The sequence below is a fragment of the Lutra lutra genome, chromosome 3 (genome assembly GCF_902655055.1).
Source record: "Lutra lutra chromosome 3, mLutLut1.2, whole genome shotgun sequence".
NCBI classification, from domain to species: Eukaryota; Metazoa; Chordata; class Mammalia; order Carnivora; family Mustelidae; genus Lutra; species Lutra lutra.
Window position 1 is genome coordinate 120492755 of NC_062280.1, and position 22488 is coordinate 120515242.

The window sequence follows — 22488 nt, forward strand, 5'->3', positions numbered from 1 at the left end:
CACTCAGTCAGATCTACAGTCAGATTTTCAGTCAGCCAGAGTCAGGTGTAAATGAACTGACCCCCTTAATTGTTCTATTCCATGTAGAATTATGACATTAGGGTAATTCATGTCCCATTGAGATTTTGATGGCTAAATTAAGAAATGATTATATCATAGTGCTAGTCTCATGGTATAATACACAATCTTTGCATTAGTTCTAGGTCTATAGCCCCAGTGGTGTAATCCTCTCTTATCATATTATCCCCATGTCTCATGTTAACCATCCAGAGCATTGTAAATTCTTTGTTTCAATCCAGTGGTGATTTCAGTCACATTGATGAAAACATTCTTCTGCTTGTGTATGGACTTCCAATTCATAGAGACCTCCTTGCACCCTGTGTCGCTCTTTACTGCTTCCTCATTCTGGCAGCCCTGATTTGCTCTGCTGTGATTGGTCTAGCCTTATTATTGAGTCCTCTACTCTTTCTTTATGATTCTTCTATTTTGCTCTGAAGTTACTCTTATCATTAATCCAGAAAAGTAAACTTCTTTCATCTCTGTTTCAAAAGAGCTGCTTTCTTCAGCAAGTCATCTACTTGTGGTGGCTTGGCCCCCAGACTGAAAGCAACTGGTCAGGAAAAATAAAAGAAAACATGAAGGAAAAATGCAATCAGAATAGGCAGTAATCTTTGATTTGTAATATTTATCTCCTATCCCTTGATGGTTTTAAATGTCTTTGTGTTATTTAGGTGATAAGCCCAAGAGATATAAGCAACTCTGTTTTCTATATTCAGAGCGATATTCAGGTCCAAATATGCTGACAGCATTTAATTATTAACGCATGAAAACAATAAAAATAATACCAGCAACAACAAGCAGATACCACCATCTGCTACTGCCTCAGGGCTAAAAGGGGTACACTTTCAAGGCCAGCTGTTTTGGAGGTGCTTTACTTTTTCCATTTGCTTTCCATTTAAGGGCTCAGGGGCCCAGGACCATTTTTAGGATTTGTTTCCCTACTAACATGCTATAATTTCTGTATCATTATCTTATGGTTCTAATATTCTAATTTCTATGTCATTTTTTAAAAGTTCTGCTTGAATGTTTTTTTAGCTTTTCCCGCACACTTTTTGCTCACTGGAGGTTAGAACTGCTAAAAGTGTTCCAGATGCATTTGCACCAGGCTGTGTAAAGCAGAGTCATGGCCTCCTTGGTTTCCCATATGAATGGCCCACCTCAGAAACTCAAGATTGGCCCTGCCTCTGCCAGACCACCAGAATGCAAATAAAGGAGAGCTCTAGACCCCTGGATTCTAAATCACTAACATCTGCTCATTCAAAGTCCTTCATGTCAAACAAAGATGGCTTTTCTTTTGATACCTTCATTAAAGATCAAATTGCCTTTACTTTCCTTCTACTTTATCTGGTGTTTAGTAAATGGTCCCTTGAAATTCGAGCTATTCACTAAGGCTTGTCCCAGCCAAAACTGGAAGCCAGTTGGTGATACATTTTCTACCTTTACTGTTTTTAACAGATATTAAATGATTAATTGAAATACTTTCCAAGAATATTTTCTGTAGAAAGGTGAACGTTATGTAGTAAAATGTGTTTTCTATGATTTAAACTTTATCCCTTATAATGTTAGTAAAATTTTCAGAAAAAAATTTTTCTTCTCTGTACATGAAAATTCTGTATTGTAGGTTATTTTGGTCCCTCAATATATGGCTTGTGAGATAGACCTGCCATATATATTTCATAATTTTTCATTATGTAGTGTGAAACCCTTTTAAAATTCATGGCTGAATGTAATTCCTAGAAGCTGTTCATATTTGGGGGATAATGTTTTACCTGGGGTACAATTAAAATCAATGGAATGGTAAACTTGTTATTATAGGTTTCCTCTAGATAAATTGAATGGTTCCCAAGGCTATTCCAAGTTTTTATTGCTCCCTAAAGTACTTCCTCTCATCATACACCCATTTGCCCCAATGCACTCTCCAAACATTATTTTGCCTTCAACTTGAGCCAGAAGATAGAGACCATTAGGTGAAAACTTCATCTTTATCCTCTCACTTTACATTTTATACATCTCCATTTACAATTAACTATTTACCTTCTACTTATTAGAATGAAGCCATATAGCCTTATTTCTTTTTATTGGTAATCCCTCCTCTATAATTTTGGCCACAGAAGAGCTTGGGGTTGGAGTCATCTAGTCTTCCATTTGAACTCTAGGGTTATTTACTAGTCTTCTGTTGGAATAATTGCTTCATCCCTCTGAGCCTTTGTTTCTCCAACTGGAATAGAGATGGGGTAAAACATGTTAGACAACAATAGACACTAAAAAAATAATTCTCATTCCCATATAATCCAAGGCCTTCTCTGAAGCACCATTGATTTCTTGGTTTTTCTCTCTTCATTGCCTTCTTCATCAGTGAACAAAATTTCTACTTTCAGAAAATGAAACTTCAAAAATGTTTTCCTATGTTCTCTCATGTTTCTCTTTTCAGTCGCACTTTTTATTTTTTTTTTCCAATTTGTTGTTGTGTTTCTTGAAATCATATATTCACTATGCCACTATTCACATTCATTTACCCCTTAACCACATTCCCTGCTTTTCTTCACTGTTTTATCAAAGGTCTCCAATGGTCTCCTATCAGTTCTCATACTGTCCCATGTGTTTGAAACTTTTGCCATATTGAAAAACCTAAAAATTCTAATGTGGTTTCTGAATCTGAATCCTTATCTCATTTCCTTTCCTGGCCCTCTAGGCTCTTTTTGGTGTCCTTCCCTAGGTATGCTTTTCCTGATCACCTATTAAATTAGGCTGTCCCTAACATTCTTTCCTGCAACATATGTTATTTTTGCACATTACTTGGAAAAAATATTTTCCTCCATGCCTTTAAATTTATGGAGAGTAGTCACTCAGTTTTCTTTATCCCTAAATATACAGGTATAGTGAATATCTATACCTGTCACAGAAATGTTAGTAGGTGAACATTCTGAAAAATAAATATGTGACCATATTTCTACCATATTTTTTTCAATTCTATTAAGTAGATTACCTTAAAGCCAATTGTTCTCCTTCAAAAAAAAATCAGTTTGCCAAAATGACAAGTTTTGTCATGTTGACCAGAACAAAAGCCATAGATCTGGAGAAAAATGATGATGTTCCAGTATAATATGTGATCTCTATTGACCTTCCCTAAACATAAAGTAGATTAGGGAGTTAAATGCAACCCCTGAAGACCTATTTCTGTGAGAATCTTTCTAAAAATATATACCAAGAACCCAGATTTTAGGGTTTTCTTAAATAATGCTTTTTTTTTTTTTTTCAAATAATGACCTGGCCACTATATGAATCAAGCAGTTATGAAAAACATCCTAGAGTAAGTGCTTAAAATTTATTCCATTGGAATTCTCTTCAAATATTAAGAGATTTGTAACACCTAAGCAAAGTGTGTGAATTGGAGTTCAGAGTTGTCTAGTATTAATCCAAGGTGAAATATGTTAGGTACACTGCCAAAGAAACCAGCCATCCATGTTAAAAGATTTTAACAGTTGAAATAAAACCTGGATACAGTGACAAGTTATAAGTTTACTCTGTAGCAATACTTTGATGTGATTTGAAAGTCTTCTCACTTACCAAAGACTAGGAAATATATTACTTCTAAGGATCAAGGCAATTGTTTGATCAATGATTTTTTTTTTTTTTCATTTGCTAGGGAATTAAGATATACATTCGTGTATAGACGGTTTTGGGGTTTCCCTTTTAAAGTTCTGGGGAAAATAGTGTTAAAATATACAAAATTTGAAATTTAAGGCAAAATATTGAGAATATGTCTTAGAATATTTTCTAACATTGTACTCAATGATTATTTAATTCTTTAGGAGAATGTGCCTTTGATTAAATTACCATTTACTACTGATTAAGTCTCACCTGTAAAGTTACATGTTACCTTGTAAATTCTTTTCAATAAAGATGTAAATAGTTTCTGTCTAGTACTAGGAATACAAGGTTAAATGGTACAATTTTATTGTCCTGTACAATACTACTAGTTTTGTATCTAATTTAACAATTTTATTCCAGCATACTTTTCTTTCAGTGACAGTATGTATTTAATTTCCTTGATTCTTCATTGAAGTAAATTTAGCACACTGGTGGTTGATTCCTTCATTAATAATGAGTTAAATAATTTTTTGACATGTACTTTATATTCACATAAAAGTCATATTTTTCAGGTTTAAAAACACCATCCTGTGACAATATCACTTAAAATTAATGACAGGTGTATTCAAACACAATTACTCTGGGTTCTAAAATAGCTTTAGATTATATATAATGAGAAAGTACTAAAATTATCTGGCAGTAGCATTACTAGCATACAGAGTATACCTTCCTCATTTTTATAGATTAAAAACAAAGCACAGCAAAACAAATACTTTATCTACGTAAGTATAATTCATTTACACAAGGTCATAAAGTAAATAATGAGAGACTCAGGACTCTAACCTCTACATCTGAAGTTGTACTTTCTTTCATAATTAACTTCATTCATTCAAACACATCTTATTTTATTTTGATGATATTCCTGAAACCTTACTAAACACTGGGGAAACTAAGGTACATAAGACATGATCCCTGCCTTTAAGATATTTACAGCCTAGGAGCGCCTGGGTAGCTCAGTGGGTTAAGCCTCTGCCTTTGTCTCAGGTTATGATCTCGGGGTCCTGGGATCGAGCCCCACAGTGGGCTCTCTGCTCAGCAGAAAGCCTGCTTCCCCCTCTCTCTCTGCCTGCCTCTCTGCCTACTTGTGATCTCTGTCTGTTAAATAAATAAAATCTAAAAAAAAAAAAAAAAGAAAAAAGAAAAAAAGAAATTTACAGCCTAGATTGGGGCATAGATATGTAAACCAAAATTTATAGTACATAGTGTGGTAAACACTTTTGAAGAAGTGTGATGAAAACTTATTCATCAGCCTTGCAGGTCAAGGAAGACATTTGGAGTAAGTGAGGCATGAGTTGAATCTTGAAGGCATAGTAGAAGTACAGACCAACGAGAAAAGTGTACATATGTATCTATATCTATATATCTATCTAGAGGTACAGGTAATGCAAAGTCATAGAAGTTATACTCTGTGCCTATAACCCAAGGGCAACTGGCAAAAGTCAGGAGTGAAAACACAAGATGTGAAAGGAATAAAACCATTTGGCTCTTCCAAAAGTGGCAATCTGTAGTTATTCTGATGTGTATTGATTTCTAAAATCAAATAAAGCAATGGAATTTTAAAAGTATATAGGTAAATGCACAAACTTTCAAAACAACCAATCTACTTCAATACATACAGAAATAAGAGATCCAAAATATATAAAAAGAATATATAACATAAAAGACATAGTCATATTTAATACATAAAAAATGATCTTCGTGAACTGGATTGGGCAGAAAAATAAGGGAGTAAATTGGAATGTGAAGTAGTGAGTGAGATTTTAGCCATGGTCTGCTTTCTTCCATACCTTGAAGTAGTCAGGGCACTATGAGGCCTGTGTTGTTGGGTGGTGAGTCCATAATGCTTTCTCCAGAAGAGAGAGGACTACAGCAAGGCTTCCTAAATGAGCTATGAAAAAAAAAAAAGAGTGAAGATTGAAATCACAAAAATCAGAAATAAAAGTGTGACATTACTACTGATTCTACAGAAATGAAAAATATTTTGAGTACTATGAACAATTATACATCAATAAATTGGACAACATAGATGCAAAAGACAAATTCATAGAGACACAAAACCTACTAAATCATAAAGAAATAGAATATTTGGATAAACCTATTAGTAATAAGGAGATTGGCTGAATCAGTAATTAAAAATCTCCTGACTGAGAAAAGCCCTGAACCAGATGTCTTCATTGCAAATTCTACCAAATATTGGGAGAAGAATTAATACTAATTAATACTAATACTAATTAGTACTTCTAAACCTTTTCAAAAAAAATGAAGGGAGGGAGCACTTTCTAATTCATTCTATGAGGCCAGCATTATTCCAATACCAGAGCTAGAAAGAGACATAAGACACAAGAAAATAAAACTACAGAACAACGTAACGTCCTTTATAAACAATGATGCAAAAATCCTCAACAAAATACTAGCAAACCAGATTCGGGTACATATGCAAAAGAACTGAAAGTAGAGTCCCAAAATTATATTTGTACCCCCATGTTTGTTGCAGTATTATTTACAATAGCTAAAAACCTATAAGTAACCCAAATATCCATCAATGGATGAATGGATAAGCAAAATGTGGACTATACATACAATGGAACATTATTCATTTTTTAAGAAGAAGGGAAATTCTGCAATATGTTACAAGGAATGGATTCCATTTTGCAGTGGAGATTTTTCTTAATTCCTTCCCAGAGGGATTTGATGACTGCTATAAACATGTATACTTCCCATCCTTTCCTTTGCCCATCAGGACTTCTTACTGTTTACTATTTACTCTACCATTGTATCTTGGATATTAGAAGGGAAGATCATTTGTCTTTTACATAACAGGAGCTATATGAAAAGCCATGTCTGTGTCTGTTGAGGGAGACTGAGTGTTTCCAAGAGATCCTGACATCTGGGTTCAGTGCAGCACCTAAATGAGAGGCTGGGCTTGAGTCCCCTGAGGTCAGTTGAGTATATTCTAGGAATGGAAAGAGGGATGCATGTGGGTATTTGTTTGTCCGGAGTTATGGAATTTGGGAAGATTGATTGTTGATCCACAGAATCTCTTGTTTTCTTAGCAATACAGGTTTTAGCTAGCTGAACTCACAAGCTCCCAAATAAGCTTGCATTTCTCATTTTTCTTATGTCTGGGTGGGCCATGTCGTTTCTGATCACTCATATAAGAATAGGAGTGATACATGGGGTGAAATGTTATGCCTTAAAAGGAAAGGATATCATCCTCACTCCGTTTCCTTTTCTATTTCTACTAGTCTAGAATGTTGACTTGAATCTGAACCTGGAGAAAGTCCTTAGACCATGAAATGAAGGGTACTTGATAAAGGGGTCTGAGAAACAAAACACACACTTAAGTTTTCCATAGCGTGGAGCAACCATATTAATCCTAATGGTGTAGGCTTAGACTGCCAATGAGACAAATCAACTTGTACTGTGTTCAGATTCTTTCTATCTTGGATCTTGGTATAATAGCTAGGAAAAAAAAAAGTCAATGGAGAAAAAGTGCAGAAAAGCAATATATAGGCAAATATCATCAAAAATTTAAATCCCAAAATCCAAAATAACTTCTCAGTGTAGTAAAATCATCAGAATCTAAACAGCAATACATCTTGGTCATGTAGGTTTTTTTCTAAAAAAGTAACATCTGAAAATCTGTTATGATAAAATATCCCTAAAGACCAAAGGAAAAAGTACACATAATACAATAATACAAAATAAGTTATTCAGCAGCTCTTCAAGATTTTTAAAAAATCTATTAAACTAAAAAGGAAGAGAATTTAAAATTTCCTTGATTTATAATAAATATATATTAAATACTGTATATAATATAGTATAATAATATATAATATTAATAATATAGCATTGATATTGTATTTATTAAATATAATAAATTGTTATTTATAATAATTTATTAGATTTCCTTGATTTATAATAAATTTTTATTATAAATCTGAGCCTTACATACTATTATAAAGCTTCAGAAGCAATATCATAAAAATCAGGAAGAATATAACTAGCTTTCTATCACAGTTTTATCCAACATTATACTCAAGATTTTATTCAGTGCAGTAAGAAAATAAAAAGAGATATAAGAATTACAAAAAAAGGAGATATGAAGTCATAGACGTCACTGAAAAAGACGCAGAAAATCAAAAAGAATATGTACAAAATTAAGATAAGAGAGTTAAGAAAAATTGAGTCATAAAAATGATCAAATCTATACATTAATCAAATCAAATCTATACATTAATAATAAATAATTAGAAAATGAAGTTTTAAAAAGCATACCATTCCAAAAATATGTAAGAACCTTACAAAAATATGTAACAAAATGTGAGTGAGGACTCCATGGGGGAAATTTGCAACCCTTAGGCAAAGAAAGAGAAAAATCATCTGAAAATAAAGAAGTGATATGCCATACACATGGATGTGATGATCAGTATCTTAAAGATTTGAATTATCCCTCCAATAATTCATGAATTTAATGCAATTCTATTCTAAATACCAATAGAATTTTAATGGAACTTGACAATCGATTCCTGAATGATTAAATGGCTAAAATAAAATTGAAAATTTGGGGAGGTGAGGGCTATGGATATGGATATATTACCAAACCATAACAATTAGTATAATATGTTAATGTCCCAAGACAGATATAAAGATGAATCCAACCAAAACAGGGAGCCTAGAAAAAAGACACAGTTATAGAAGGAAATTTAACCTATGGCAGAACTGGCATTATGAATCAGTAGGGGAAAAATAGACTATTTACTAAATGGTCCATTATAAACTATAAGTTATTTACATTTAAATATAAGTGTAGACTTTCCCTTTAGGCCATTAGAGAGTAACAAGCATCTATAATTAACCTTTTACTATAAAACAAGAAAACTAGAAAACTGCACAAAATGTAGGAAGAAACTATTTGAGACATCAGCCAACAGGCAGTGTGGGCCTTTTATCCCTGAGAAGGCTGTCTGTTGAGGTGAGCAATTTCCAGACTGCAGTGCTGGAAGGGGCATCCTGGACCATGCCCAGGAACCTGGGAACTGAGGAGGCAGAGACAGAAGTAAATGGAGGCCAAGGCAGGTAGAATATGTGGGGACAATAGCTGAGAGAAAAGAATTATAAAGAAAAAGCATTTGAGAAATCTATACATGGGTCCTCATTAGTCTTTGAATATAAATCATTGCATGCATAGGATGAAGAGTCATAAGCCAGACTGAAAACCACTTCCACTGAAAGAACTGCCAGGAAGCAATACAGTGAGCAGCCCTGAGAGCTCTCCTAGGCCAGGTGATGTGCATCTCTGCCAGCCAGGGGAGAGGCTGCACTGATTATCCAGGAAGGGAATACCTTAGAAGGAAGACCCAAAAAGCCCTAAAAATAAAGGCTGCTCTAGACCTACCCTGAAAGAGTGTGGTTAACTTTATGTGTAGCTGGTGCTGCTATGCAACAGCCAGGGCAGTGCTGTGGACACCATCAAGTTTCGGTATAGACAAAGGCTCAGGGCAGGGGTCCCAGGCATTTAGGGGAAACTGAGTCAAAACTGATGACCCTGCTGTGACAACAGCTTTGTTTCAGGGGGCAGAGAGAGAAAGGAATGAAATACTTACCTAAAAGTCAAGGAAAAAAGGAAGGGAGGAAGGAAGGCAGGCAGGCAAGCAAGCAAGCTAGCTACCTGCTGTTTTTATCATATAAAGCTAAGGTGCTGCTGGGATCAGATTAGTTGTAGGCTTGACTACAACATTTCCACTTATCAAGCGAGGCTTGTTGGGCCCTTTGCACTTTGTTAATCATTGAGTCTGGGTGGGTTTGACCCCAAATGGGGATCTCAGGCTGGAGAGTTACATGACCTCCATGGGCAGGTGGTTTGTTTCAACAAAGCGAATATTTATTTTTCTGAAAGAGTATATCTGATAGCAATGTCAGGATGAGGTTGAGACCCAAACCCCCAAAAGTGCCTGTCAGTTGGCCAGAGGTACCAATTGACAATATCATCAGTCACATAAACTTGTGGATCAAAGAACTCATTATGGCTGTGCAACCCCAAAGGTACCAGCATTTTTTTTTTTTTTTAATATAAGGACTCTCTCTCCAGTCAGAAACATCACCTCTGGCAGTGGCAAGCACTCACAGTATGGGCATGAAGAATATCAATACCGATTCTACATTCAGCAATAGAAATCAAAACAGTAGTTCATTATATCTGCCCCAAGGGCCCCCCACACAAGGTTTTACAACCTTCCCTTCTCCAACATAAACTCTGCTCAAACACCATCAAGATAACGTCTCTTAAATACTCATTTCACTGAGCTTCAATACAAGGCCAAGGGAAAGTTTTACAAGATGGTGGGCTGACCACAGATTTTATCTAGAATTTTGGGGATCAGTTTCTTATTTTTTAATGTATTTTATATATTTATTTATCTGACACACACACACACACACACACAGAGAAAGTGCACAAGCAAGGGGAGCAGCAGGCAGAGGGAGAAGCTCCCCTGCTTAGTGGGGAGCCCAACACAGAACACCATCCCAGGATCCTGAGATAATGACCTGAGTTGAAGGCAGCAGCTTAACTGACTGAGCCACCCAGGTGCCCCTGGGTCAGTTTCTCATTCTACAGGTGGTGACCTTTATCAGCATTCTAAACCTACTCCAGGACAGTACCAGGCAATGCCTTATTTATTATTTTCCACAGTAATTTGTCTGTCTTGGTGTCCTAAATGGCAGTCAGGACCCGGAGAGGTCCCCATGTTCTAGTGGATCTAAGTTCAGCATGATAGCAGGAGGGGTTGAGCTGGAAGATGATCCATACGTTTATACTCTTTAACAAGCAAACCAGCCCAAGTGAAACATCACAAATTTTAATATTTTGCCCATTTTCTGCACACAGTATTTGTGAATTTTCCTCTTTAACTCCTATTGTATCTCTGTAACTCTTGTTTGAAGTGGTGCAAAATCTTAAGATCTTTTTCCCCAAGGGCAAATCTTAGTTATGGCTATTACATAGAGGTAAATCTGAGCCTGCCCGCCACATTGCTGATGATGTCCCTCTACTTGGAGGAAAATCAGCAGCAAAAAGGACACCATTCAGACAGCTGTCTTTTCACTAACTTTCTGGTATTTAGCCTGCAATCACCACTTTGATTCTGCCTACAGGCAATAATGCATAGGGCCAGCTATTGCCCAGTTAGCCACTGTACCAGTTAGAGTTCTTCTGAGAAATCGAACAGTAGATCTATTATCTATCTATCTACTGATAAATCTTGGATCATTTGTCTCTCTCCCTCTCTCCCATATGTATGTGTGTGTGTGTGTGTGTGTGTGTGTGTGTATACTTATGAGAGAGAGAGAGTGAAAGATTGATTTGATTGATTTGATTATAGGGACTGGAGCTGGGAAGTTCGAAATATGCAGAGAAGACCAAAATATGCAGTCTTAAGACAGAAGTCCCCTTCCCTGGGAACCTTAGTCTTTGATCTTAAGGCCTTCAACTGATTGGGTGAAGTCCATCCATATTATAGAGGATAATCTGCTTTACTTAAAGTCAGCTGATTGTAAATGTTAATCATATCTAAAAACCACATTCCACAGCAAGATCTGGGCTGGTGTTTGACCAAACCTAGTAGGCCAAATAGCCTAACCTAGTTGACACATCATAAAATTAACCATTACAACGATGCAATTTGGTCAACTTGCTTGTTACCAATTCCCATGAACTTCTCCCAAATCCAGTGAGTAGATCCTCAAGGCCCCCATACTTCCTTTTACAGAAAGCTATATCTGTGTCAGCATCCCACCTGTATCATGACAAACTACCAAGACAGTGAACACTCAGATTTTACATTATTTATGAGCTAACAAATTAGTTCACCCAAGTTTCCTGGATTCTGGCAAAAGACATGAGAAAACTGGATCAGAGAAAAAGGTATATTGCTCCCAGCAATACCAGTAGCGAGAGTATCAGTATCCTCACCAGGTGATTCAGACTCCGTTCTTAGAGGTCGGTGCAAAGAGAACAATATGGCATCTACACATGCAATGTGTTGTGTTCCAGAGAGAAACCCCAGGCTTTTACAGTGGGCAGTAAGGATGCTTGCCATTTGCCCTGCATGGACATGCTTCTATTTTATAAGACAGTTTGCTGCATAGAAATTCTTGAAAATGTAATCTAGCAAAGGGACTCAGTGTCACTGTTCAGAAGAGTGTAAAAACAGAGATTCGTGTCTTTTCTAACATTAAAAGAATCTCATATTCTCAAAATATATTCCATTTGTTTATGTTAAACTTTTTATATATTGTGAGGTAATGTTTGCTAATAAATCATTAGTGTTTTATACATATGTGTTTATTAAAGATCTTGCCCTGTAAATTTCCTTCTTCTACGTCTTTTGCTAGGTTTTGGAATCAAAGCTATGCTGACCTATTACCATGAGTTGATAAATGTTGCTCCTCCTTTGTTTTGTGAAAGATTTTGTGGGAAACTGAGATTTTTCTATTAAATGTTTGAAAAATCTGGGGCGCCTGTGTGGCTCAATGGGTTATGCCTCTGCCTTCGGCTCAGGTCATGATCTCAGGGTCCTGGGATCAAGTTCCGCATTGGGCTCTCTGCTCCACAGGGAGCCTGCGTTCTCCTCTCTCTCTCTCTGCCTACTTGTGATCTCTGTCAAATAAATAAATAAAATCTTTAAAAAAAAAAATGTTCGAAAAATCTGTCTGTGAAGCTACCAGGGCCTGCTGTTGTCCTGAACAACAACAACAAAAAATTTTGGAATTACCAATTGAATTTCTTTATTAAGTATAGAGTTACTAATATTTTATAATTTTTATGTTGGTGTTAGTAAATTGAGGTTTTTAAGGAACATTTTAATTTCATTCAAATTTTTAAATATTTTGACATAAAGTTGTATTATCCTTGTAATATCAGGAAGATATTATTATTATTATAAGGATGTCTCTTATTTTTCATTCCTGATCTTGGTAATTTGTGTTTTCTCTCTTTTTCATTTGGTCAGTCTAATAGGATTGATCAATTTTATTGCTCTTTCACAGAGCAAACTTCTAGCTATGTTGAATTTCTCTACTCTATGTCTATTTTCTATTATTTCTATGCTCTGCTATGATTTCCTTCATTTTACTTTTACTTGTTTTAATTTGCTCGAATTTCTCAAGTAGTTCTCTGAGCAAATATCTCCATGAGTAAAGAATGCTACTTCATAATGGCAAAGGGGTCAACTGATGAAGCAAGCATAACAATCACCAAAATTTGGTACCTAAAAACAGAGATTCAAATACACGAAACTAAACCTGAGAGAACTAAAGAGAGAAATAGAAAAATCCATAACTTCAGTTTAATATTTCAATAACCTTCTCCCAAATATGAGTATAATAACTGTCAGAAATTAGCAAAGACCTAGAACACTATAAATACATTCTAAACACATTTGACCTCATTCACATTTATAAAACATGCCACCTAACAAATAGAAGAATGCACATTACTTTCAAATGAACATGAAATATTTACCAGATGGACTATATTCTTGGTCATAAACAAGTCTGAATAAATCTGAAAGGACTCAACTCATACAAAGCATGTTCTCTGACAACAATGGAATTAATTAGAAGTCAATAACAAAGATCTCTGGAAAATTCACAAATATTTTGAAACTAAATCATTAACTGATATATAATCAATAGTTCAAAGCAGAAATCAAAGGGGGGAACTAGGATGAAATGAAAAAGAAGTGAAAAGTATTAAATTTTATGGGATGATACTAAGGTTGATACATTTCACAGCACTGAAATAACCCAAGTTTCTACTAAATGACCCTAAGGGACTAGAAAGAAGTAGAACACAATAATCCCAAACAATGCAGAAGAAAGAAAATGAGATAGATCAGAGTGAAATTAATTAAAGGAAAATAAAGTAACTGTAAATTATTTCTAAAACAAATAAATGAAACTAAAAATTCATTCTTTGTGAGAATTAACAAAACTGACACACTGAAAAGCAAGTATATCAAGATAAAGAGGAGGAAGATACAAATGACTCCATCAGAAATAAGTAAATCCTATCCTAATTAACAGCTACTTCCATTTTTCCTGAACTCTCAGCCCTAGCAACCACTAATCTACCTTTTGTCTCTATAGATTGCCTTCTTCTGAACACTTCATACAATGGAATCATAAAATATGGTCTTTGGTAACCCTTTGTTGTTGGAAATTTAGGTTATTTCCACTTTTGGGCAATTATGAAAAAATATTACCATGAATATTCATGTATAAGTTTTAATGTGAACATATATTTTTTACATATTTTTCTCTTGGATATTTACCTAAGAATGGAATTTCTTGTTCTTATGGTAACTCTATGTTTAAAATTTTAAGGATCAGTCATACTGTTTGCAGTGTGGCTACGTATTAATTCACCACTAGCAATTTAAGAAGGTTCTAATTTCTCCATATCCTCATCAACACTTCTTCTTTCCTGTCTTTTTATTTTGCTCATCCTACTAGGTATGAAGTGATATATTGTGCTTTTGTATTTCTCTAATTGTTAATGATCATGAGCAACTTCCTTATGCTTATTAGCCATTTGTATATCTTATTTGCAAAAATGTTTATTCAAATCCTTTTCCTATTTTTTTTTAAATGGATTGTCTTCTTATTATTGAGTTGTAAGAGTTTTTTACATATTCATATTCTGGATACAAGTCTATTATCAGATGTATGGTTTGCAAATATTTTCTCCCTTTCTGTGATTATCCTTTCATTTTCTTGATGTCTTTTGCCTCACAGAGCTTTTAAATATAATATTGAATGTGTGCATTCAATAGAATAGAGAATTGAGAGACAAAATCTTGACTTTATGGTCAATTGACTTTTTTTTTCTCCAAAGACACCATTAACAAAATAAAAAGACAAGCCACCTACAAGAAAATAGTTGGAAATATTATCTTATAAAGAACTTGTAACAGACATATGAAAAACTCCTGCAACTAATAAGAAGAAAAACAACCTAATTAAAAATCAGCAAAAGATTTGAATAGTCTTTTCACCAGGGAATATGAATAGCTAATAAAAAACATTTATGAACAGCTAATAAGAAAATGAAAATGGTTAACATTGTTATTATTGAAATTCAAATTAAATCCAAAATTCCATACCATCACATACACACCAGTATATCTACAATCCCCAAATATAACAATAACAAGTGTTGGTAATGATGTGGAGAAATTGGAACCTACTTACATTGCTGATGGGAAAATATAAGGGTATAAGAACTAGGGAAAACTGTTTGGCAAATTTTAAAACAAATATTATTTCCCATATTGTCCAGAAATTTCATTCCAAGAGTCAACCCAAAAGAAGTGAAGACTTATATCTAGACGAAGGCTTGTATGCAAAATTTCATAGCAGCACTTTTCATTCATAAGGGCCAAAGAGAGAATAATCCAAATATTCATCAGCTTGTGCATGGAAACAAACTGTGATACCACTCTGCAGTAAAGACGAATAAACTACTGGTACATGCAACAATAGAGATAATTGTCAAAAATATTATGCTAAGTGAAAGAAGTCAGACAAAGAAGATGAATATTGTATGGTTCTAGTCATAAGAAATTTTAGAAAAGGCACATCTACACTGAGAACAGATCTAAGGTTGCTTGGGACCTAGGGCAAAAATGGGAATTGACCGCAAACCAGCACAAAGAAACTTTTTATAGTGATAGAAGAATTCTAAAATTGAAATGTGATGATGGCACAATTGTATAAATTTAACAAAAATCATTAAATGGTATAAATGACTTTAGTGGGTTATTTTTTTGCTATTTAAATAAAGTCGTCAAAATTTTTTCCTGTCCCTTCATAAATTTAGCAAAATTTGAAAAAATATATTAAAATTCCAAGCATACCTTCTAACCCTAAGACTAATAAAATGTCACATATAAAATTTAGAAAATTGGAAGGAAGGAACTTTGTACTTTTGAATGGTATTTAACAAAGAGGTGGACTGTGAAAAAACGTTGTACATTAATCATGAGGTTCAGATAACGTAACTAATTGAAAACCAATAATATTGTTAACTTCTTTTTATTGAGTCTCATTCTTTTGGCCACATCACACATTTTCCTCATCATATGGAAAAGTGAAAAAGGAATTTATGACCTAATGAACTCATGAGTACCAATTTCTTCCATCATTTAAAGAAGTCTTGATATTTTCAATAAAGATTACCATATTTACTTAGAGATAAGCATTGTATATTTGCTAAGTAGTATTGTGGATATTATACCCTTTTTGGAATAATAAACACTATTTCAGTAGATAATAAAAAGGAAAAATATTTATTTGAAAGATGTAGATGCCATTTCTTTTAAAGAAATCTGAATTCTTTAGATGTAAAATAATTTGTTCACAGCTTCATAGCTAGTAAGTGGCAGAACCAGATCTAGAACTTTCCAGACAGGTATTTTACAACCACATATTTCCATTATTTGGTTTAGATTGGGTACCATGTTTCAGAGATGCTTCAGTTCATTATTTTGCAAAATGTGGGCGGTGACCCACTTACAAGTTGTAGAATCAGCTTGAGGGAGAATGAAAGAGAATATTAAAATAGAAAGTAGTATGAATCATAGGAAACACATTGTGGTAGAGAGTATTATTCTTTCAGAATTCTTCCTTCCCTTCCCATTCTTGTTGTGACTTGGCCTTTGATTTGGGCTTGGCTGTGCAACTTGCTGTGACAATTTGGACATAGACAGAAGTGGCAGTATGCAGTTCTTGCAGAGGCTTTAAGAACAACTTGTATCGGGACGCCTGGGTGGCTCAGTGGGTTAAGCCGCTGCCTTCGGCTCAGGTCATGATCCCGGGGTCCTGGGATCGAGTCCCGCATCGGGCTCCTTGCTCGGCGGGGAGCCTGCTTCCTCCTCTCTCTCTGCCTGCCTCTCTGCCTGCTTGTGTGTACTCTCTCTCTCTCTGACAAATAAATAAAAATCTTAAAAAAAAAAAAAAAAGAACAACTTGTATCACTACACAATGCTCTTGAGCACCTGTACAACTCACAAGAGAAGACTCTGGTCCAAGAATGGGAGACTGGTGAAGTAAACCTGATTCTAACTCTTAACCTGGAGCCTGACCCACCAGATCCTGTCCAGTCCCACTAGAGTTACAGCTGATGCACAAAACGATGTTTGAGAAAGAAGTAATTGTTAATATAAGGCGTTACAAAGGGGATTATTTGTTATGCAGGATTATTGTAGTAAAACTGATTAGTACCCAAGGTTTAGTATTGTAACAAAACTTTTTTTTATATACATATATGTTTACATACTTGAGGAATTGGGCAATTCCTACAGTTGGGATATAGAATATATTTTATTATGAGTGATCAAAATTTGAAAACTATTTTCTTAATCTACCGAGAAGTAAAATTCCTTATAAGGAGAGGAAAATACATATTTCCTTTCAGAGAGTTAACAGCTGTTTTTGCATCACCTTGTAGCTAGTGGTCAAATTTCTAATTTTTTCTTCTGAAATATCTACACCACAAGTATAGTCAGGGAGAGGTAAAAGGAAGTGTCCGCTGAAGCCAGAACAACTGGGTATGATTAACAGTCAAGACCTGTGGGAGGAGAAAGTCTTCAAGGGGGTAATAAACCTTTCTCCTCTTTCCTATTGAGACGGTACCTGGGGAAGCTACTGTGGTTTGTTTCAAGCACAGGCAATGAGTGCTTAGAAATGGTATCTCTTGATGAAGTGTGGTTATAATTGGCATCTGAGTTAGGAATGTTCCAGAAACAGAATCACAGAACCAGTGCGGTGATGATGCAGGTCAATTAGCTAAGATGTCTCTTTTGAGCTGCATGATGTGGGTAGGGAGATTTTATTCTCATTTTGATTTTTTAAGCTCTGTGGAAAATACTATTCTATAAGAATTTCTTTTTGGCATAATAAGATTTTTAAATGACATAGGTAAAGTTGGTTATTTAGGTTTTAAACTGTAGGAATGGCCCAGTGATACCTGCTAAGTCTCTCCTGCCTGCACAGATCTTTGGGTAGATGTAGCTCAACCCAAAGCAAGAAGCTGTTAGAAAAATCAAAGTGATCCTTTGTATACAGATAGAATAGGTTTTAAAGAGGAATTTAATTAAGAATTTTTTTAAATTCCTGGGATAGGTCAGAGGAAAACAGGATTGGTCTAATGCATCAGGTCTTATGATCTGATTCTGGGAATCCTAGGTATCAAATAGCTAAAATGAATGAGATAAAGTAGATATAAAAATGTCTAAAATCTGATTATGCATGATCACATTACCAATTTGGGCTGAAATGAAATGAAATTCATGTAACTCTTAGTGTACAAATTAAATAGAGAATTTAACAAAATCCTAGAGAGAAGAGACACTTTGGTTTAATCTGAAATGTTAATTTTCCTGAAGAAGAGGTGAAATCATGGTTAAGCTCCTTTCTTACCTAACTGATTCTCAACCTTGGGGGAATAAAATAAATACTTCCATTTCCTAAGCCTTACCCCAGGCCCAATAATCAAAATCTCTGGGTGTGGGATCTCTAGTGATTTCTTACAGGACCAAGGTTGAGAGTCACTGCTTTAAACATTCTAAACAAACTTAATAGAACTGTTTTACCATTTATTTGGAAAGTAGAAATAATTCAAAAGATGATATGCACGTTTGGTGGCCTTTTTCCTTAGTGAGCTGAAAAGATTATTAGAGCTGTAGTTTTAAGGTCAACTTTTGATAGATTTGGATATTTTGTCCAATATCTCACTGTTGACCAAACATGTTTCTAAAGTTACATGGGACCCTGGTGCTGGAACATTGCCCAAATATAATGGGATCTTCTAGATTTAACAACTGCAACTCAGACTGTGAGAAAACTGGATCTTATCAGTGGCCTGAATCCTTTGGTATAAAAAATGACGAATTGTAAATTAACATGAAAATAATGGTAAACACCAAGTCTTATTGCTTGAATCATTTTGTCAATATATCCTTCCAAGATAGACTATATATATATATATGTGTGTATATATATATATATGTTGGGGAGAAGGGAAGTTACTGTTTATGGCTATTAGAGGAATGATTTTTAACTGACTTCTGATTAAGACTGTCTGTAGCATTTTGTCCTGTTTTTCAAATAATCTATTACCATAAAATTTCTTTTTATAGAATCACTATGAGCTCTGGATATTAAAAAGGGTTCATATCAAGTGTCCCACTTATATCTGGCCAATACCTGGCCCATAGTAAATGCTTAATAAATATCTGCTGACAAAGGAATAAATCCATGTAACAGATTTTAATGGGTTAAATGTTCTCCTAAATTATTTTTACAAATTAAGGAGAAGCTCTTTTGCACATGTGTCATTTCCTCTTTCTCCAAGATAAACAGTAAATGGAATAAGTGGAACAATTTATGTTTCAAACTATCCTTTCAAATTAAAAAAAATCTGAGTTTAGTTGACACACAATGCAACATTAGTTTCAGGTGTACAAATTAGTGATATGACAATTCTGTATGTTATGCTGTGCTTACCACAAGTGTAGCTACCACCCTTTGAGAATGTATTCAATTACTATCTCATGACTTCCATTCTTTTGTAGACAGTAATACTACTACTATTAATAATATTGTCATCTTGTCACAGTAGTTATATATATATAATATATAATCATGTAAACCATATATAAGATCTATATGTATATAAATCATATATTATATATAATGATTAAAGTTTACAACTCCATTTAAAGGTGAGACTTTTGCTCTCTTGAGCCTTGGGAAGAACTTGCCTTCAGAAGTAGTAGTAATTGGTTCCGCCTCTTTCTTTCTCCCCTCTCCCCCTATTGACTGGGCACTATTTACAACATGGAGAACTAGGGGCAGAACTCAATAGGAAGTGGAGGGATGTCTGCCGTGTCCAAAACTATTTTAGCCAGGTTTGGGCCCTAGGGGCCTCATAAGTTTGGTTCTCTCTCTCTCTCTTTTTCTCTCTCCATCTCTCTTTCTCTCTTCCTACTCCTTTGTGAATTCTTTGACGAGCTCTGATCTGATCTCTGGAGCCTCTGACTTGCAATTCTGATCCCAACGAGTGCCTCCTCTTTGGACTGCTAGCCTATGTGCAGACCCTTGGAATCTTGAACTTCACCTCCAGCTTCTGTGACATTAACATCTCTTCTCCAGAGGTTCTTTCTGAGACAGTCCACTGCAAACTCACGTTCTTTCCCTGACCTATCCTAGTGTGATCATGACTGCTCAGCTGCCTACCCCAACATCTGTCCCCTCTTTGTGTCTGGACTTCCCAGGCAGGGTCAGCTAGGTGTCTACCCTGTCTCTTAACATTAAGGATCATATAAGATCTCCCTGAAGTCAAGGAAAAAACTCTCTTAATTTGAGTTGCAAGGAAAAAAAAAAATCTCTTCCTAAAGAAAACCTCTGAAAAGCCTTCATTTTGATGTATAAGTCTTAGAACCATAATATGTTGCTGTCCCATATTTGCTTTCAAAGTAGAAAATCTGGTTTGGAGTGTCACATCTTTGTGCCTTGGTTTCTCAGAAACTTTGGGTTAATATCTTATTTCATATTATATGTGTACATGTGTTTAAGTCTGTATATGTATGCATAATCAAAATTGCAAGTGTCTTAATAAAACAAATTGCATTTCTATTTCATACATTAGTTAAGGAAAAAAAATACCAATGCAAAATAAATCCTACTGATAAGAGAATAGACATTTCTATCTAGTAACTGTCTGATTTGTACACAGAGTCCCCATCCCTTCTAGTTAGTAAGCAGAATCACTGGTGAGGTCTTGCAATAAAACTGCTAGTCCAATGTTAAAACTAAAGTTTACCACAATTGTTATAGTTGAGGCCAAAAGAAGAATGAGCTCTTGTTAACTTCAGCAAATTTTATCTCCATAGTATTATAGTCTATGGTAATCCTCATGTTCATTCATAAAAATGTCATAAACATCTATAAAGTGAATACGCACCTTGCATTCCACCATGACCAATGTCTATTAACCTAAATGAAAATATGTTCTCTGCAAAACATACAGGTTTTTTTAGGAAACCATGTTTTATTCCAAATACAGCTTTTTGTGTCAGTTACATTAATTCAAATTTTTAAGTAGCAGAAATTGTTCTATAATCAGATAAGAATAGATCTCTTTGTAAGAAATAGTGAGGAAAAGTTAAAAAAAAAAGAACAAAGACAAGGTAAAAAAGGAGAGGAGTAGATGAGCGTGTCAAATAGAAACCCTGATTAGTGATGGAAAATTAAAGATATATCTAAAAATACGTGATACTAACTCTCTTTGGCTGATATTGTAGATATCACTAATGCGAGAGACAAAGAGAGAACAACAGGTTCTTAATTCCCATTATCTGTACTAATTTGTGTAAGTCCATGAACTGACTTTCAAAGGTCTACTGTTCTAGGTTTCTTAGCCTTCTAGTGTCTTTAAGGAAACTGGAATCCAGAGCTTATTGTACAATGTTTATAGTTTGTTTTGTTTTATTTTGCTTTGCTTTGCTTTGTTTCTTTTGTTTCATTTATTTTGAAGTGGAGGGATGGAATACCATAATATTATGAAACAGTATTCACATGGTCCAAGTAATCCATAGGTGACTGATGAAATAGGGGTATTCACTGAAATGTCCTTTTCACCCCGATTTTTTTCCCAGCATTGTAGTACTGGGGAGGACAAAAACAAGTTCTAGGTAAAAAAAAAATACGTCCTTGCTACTGTATTCATAAAAGCTTTTCCAGTATGGGTGGTTCATGTTCTGTCTGGTTGGCAGTCAGAATTGGTCTGTGAATCCTACGTGCATTTTCCACCATGAGGAGGAGTGCCTTTTAAGTTCAAAGAGCAATGTTCTGGAGATCAGAGAAATTGTTTGCTTTTTCAACACTCTGCACTAAGCTTCCCGGGGCATTTCATCAGAGCAGCCAGGCACCGCCAATTTTAGCTGACTGGATACTCCCTTGCTTGACAAAGCTTTTTAACACCTTCGGTTTTAAATCCAGATGCGTTTTTCCACAAACACCTGTACTGTAAATGAGAGCATTTTTTCCATAACTGTTTAATAGTCAATGGCTGAGAACATGTGAACTAAGATAGATACTGTATTAAGTGGAGAGGTATATATGACTCTCCCAGTCACCATTTTTGTATGATTGATCTGTTTGTGATCTCTGCCCTTTTGAGGGGCCAGCATTTGTGGGGAAACAGAGTTTAACACCAGGAAACAATACTTTCATATTTTCCCTCAAATATGTGACTTGGAAGAAGGTTTTTGGGTGTGACCATATGTAGTTGTGGTTATTTAAGATAACTACCAAAATAGAGGCTCTGTGTGAAGCACTTTATAAATGATTCTAACACTTCTTGGTAATGGTGGGAGTGATAATTGGGGAATAAAAAAGCAAGTTTTGGGAACTCAGAGTGAAAAACAAATAGTTATGAACACCACATCTGGTTCAGTAGGCTTTTCTCATTCCAGTAACAAGATATTGAAAGTTTGATTTTTCCATAGTTCTTCCTATTACTCCATACTTGATCATTTTCTAAGATGTAGTTCTATTACAATTTTCCTGGAGATGTCCCACCTCCATCCATCTCATTGTGTCTTACTTACATCTGAATTCACATTTCTTTCTTTTTTTTTAAAGTAAATATTTTAATTTTTTTTCAGTGTTCCAAGATTAATTGTTTAAGTACTACACCCAATGCCCCATGCA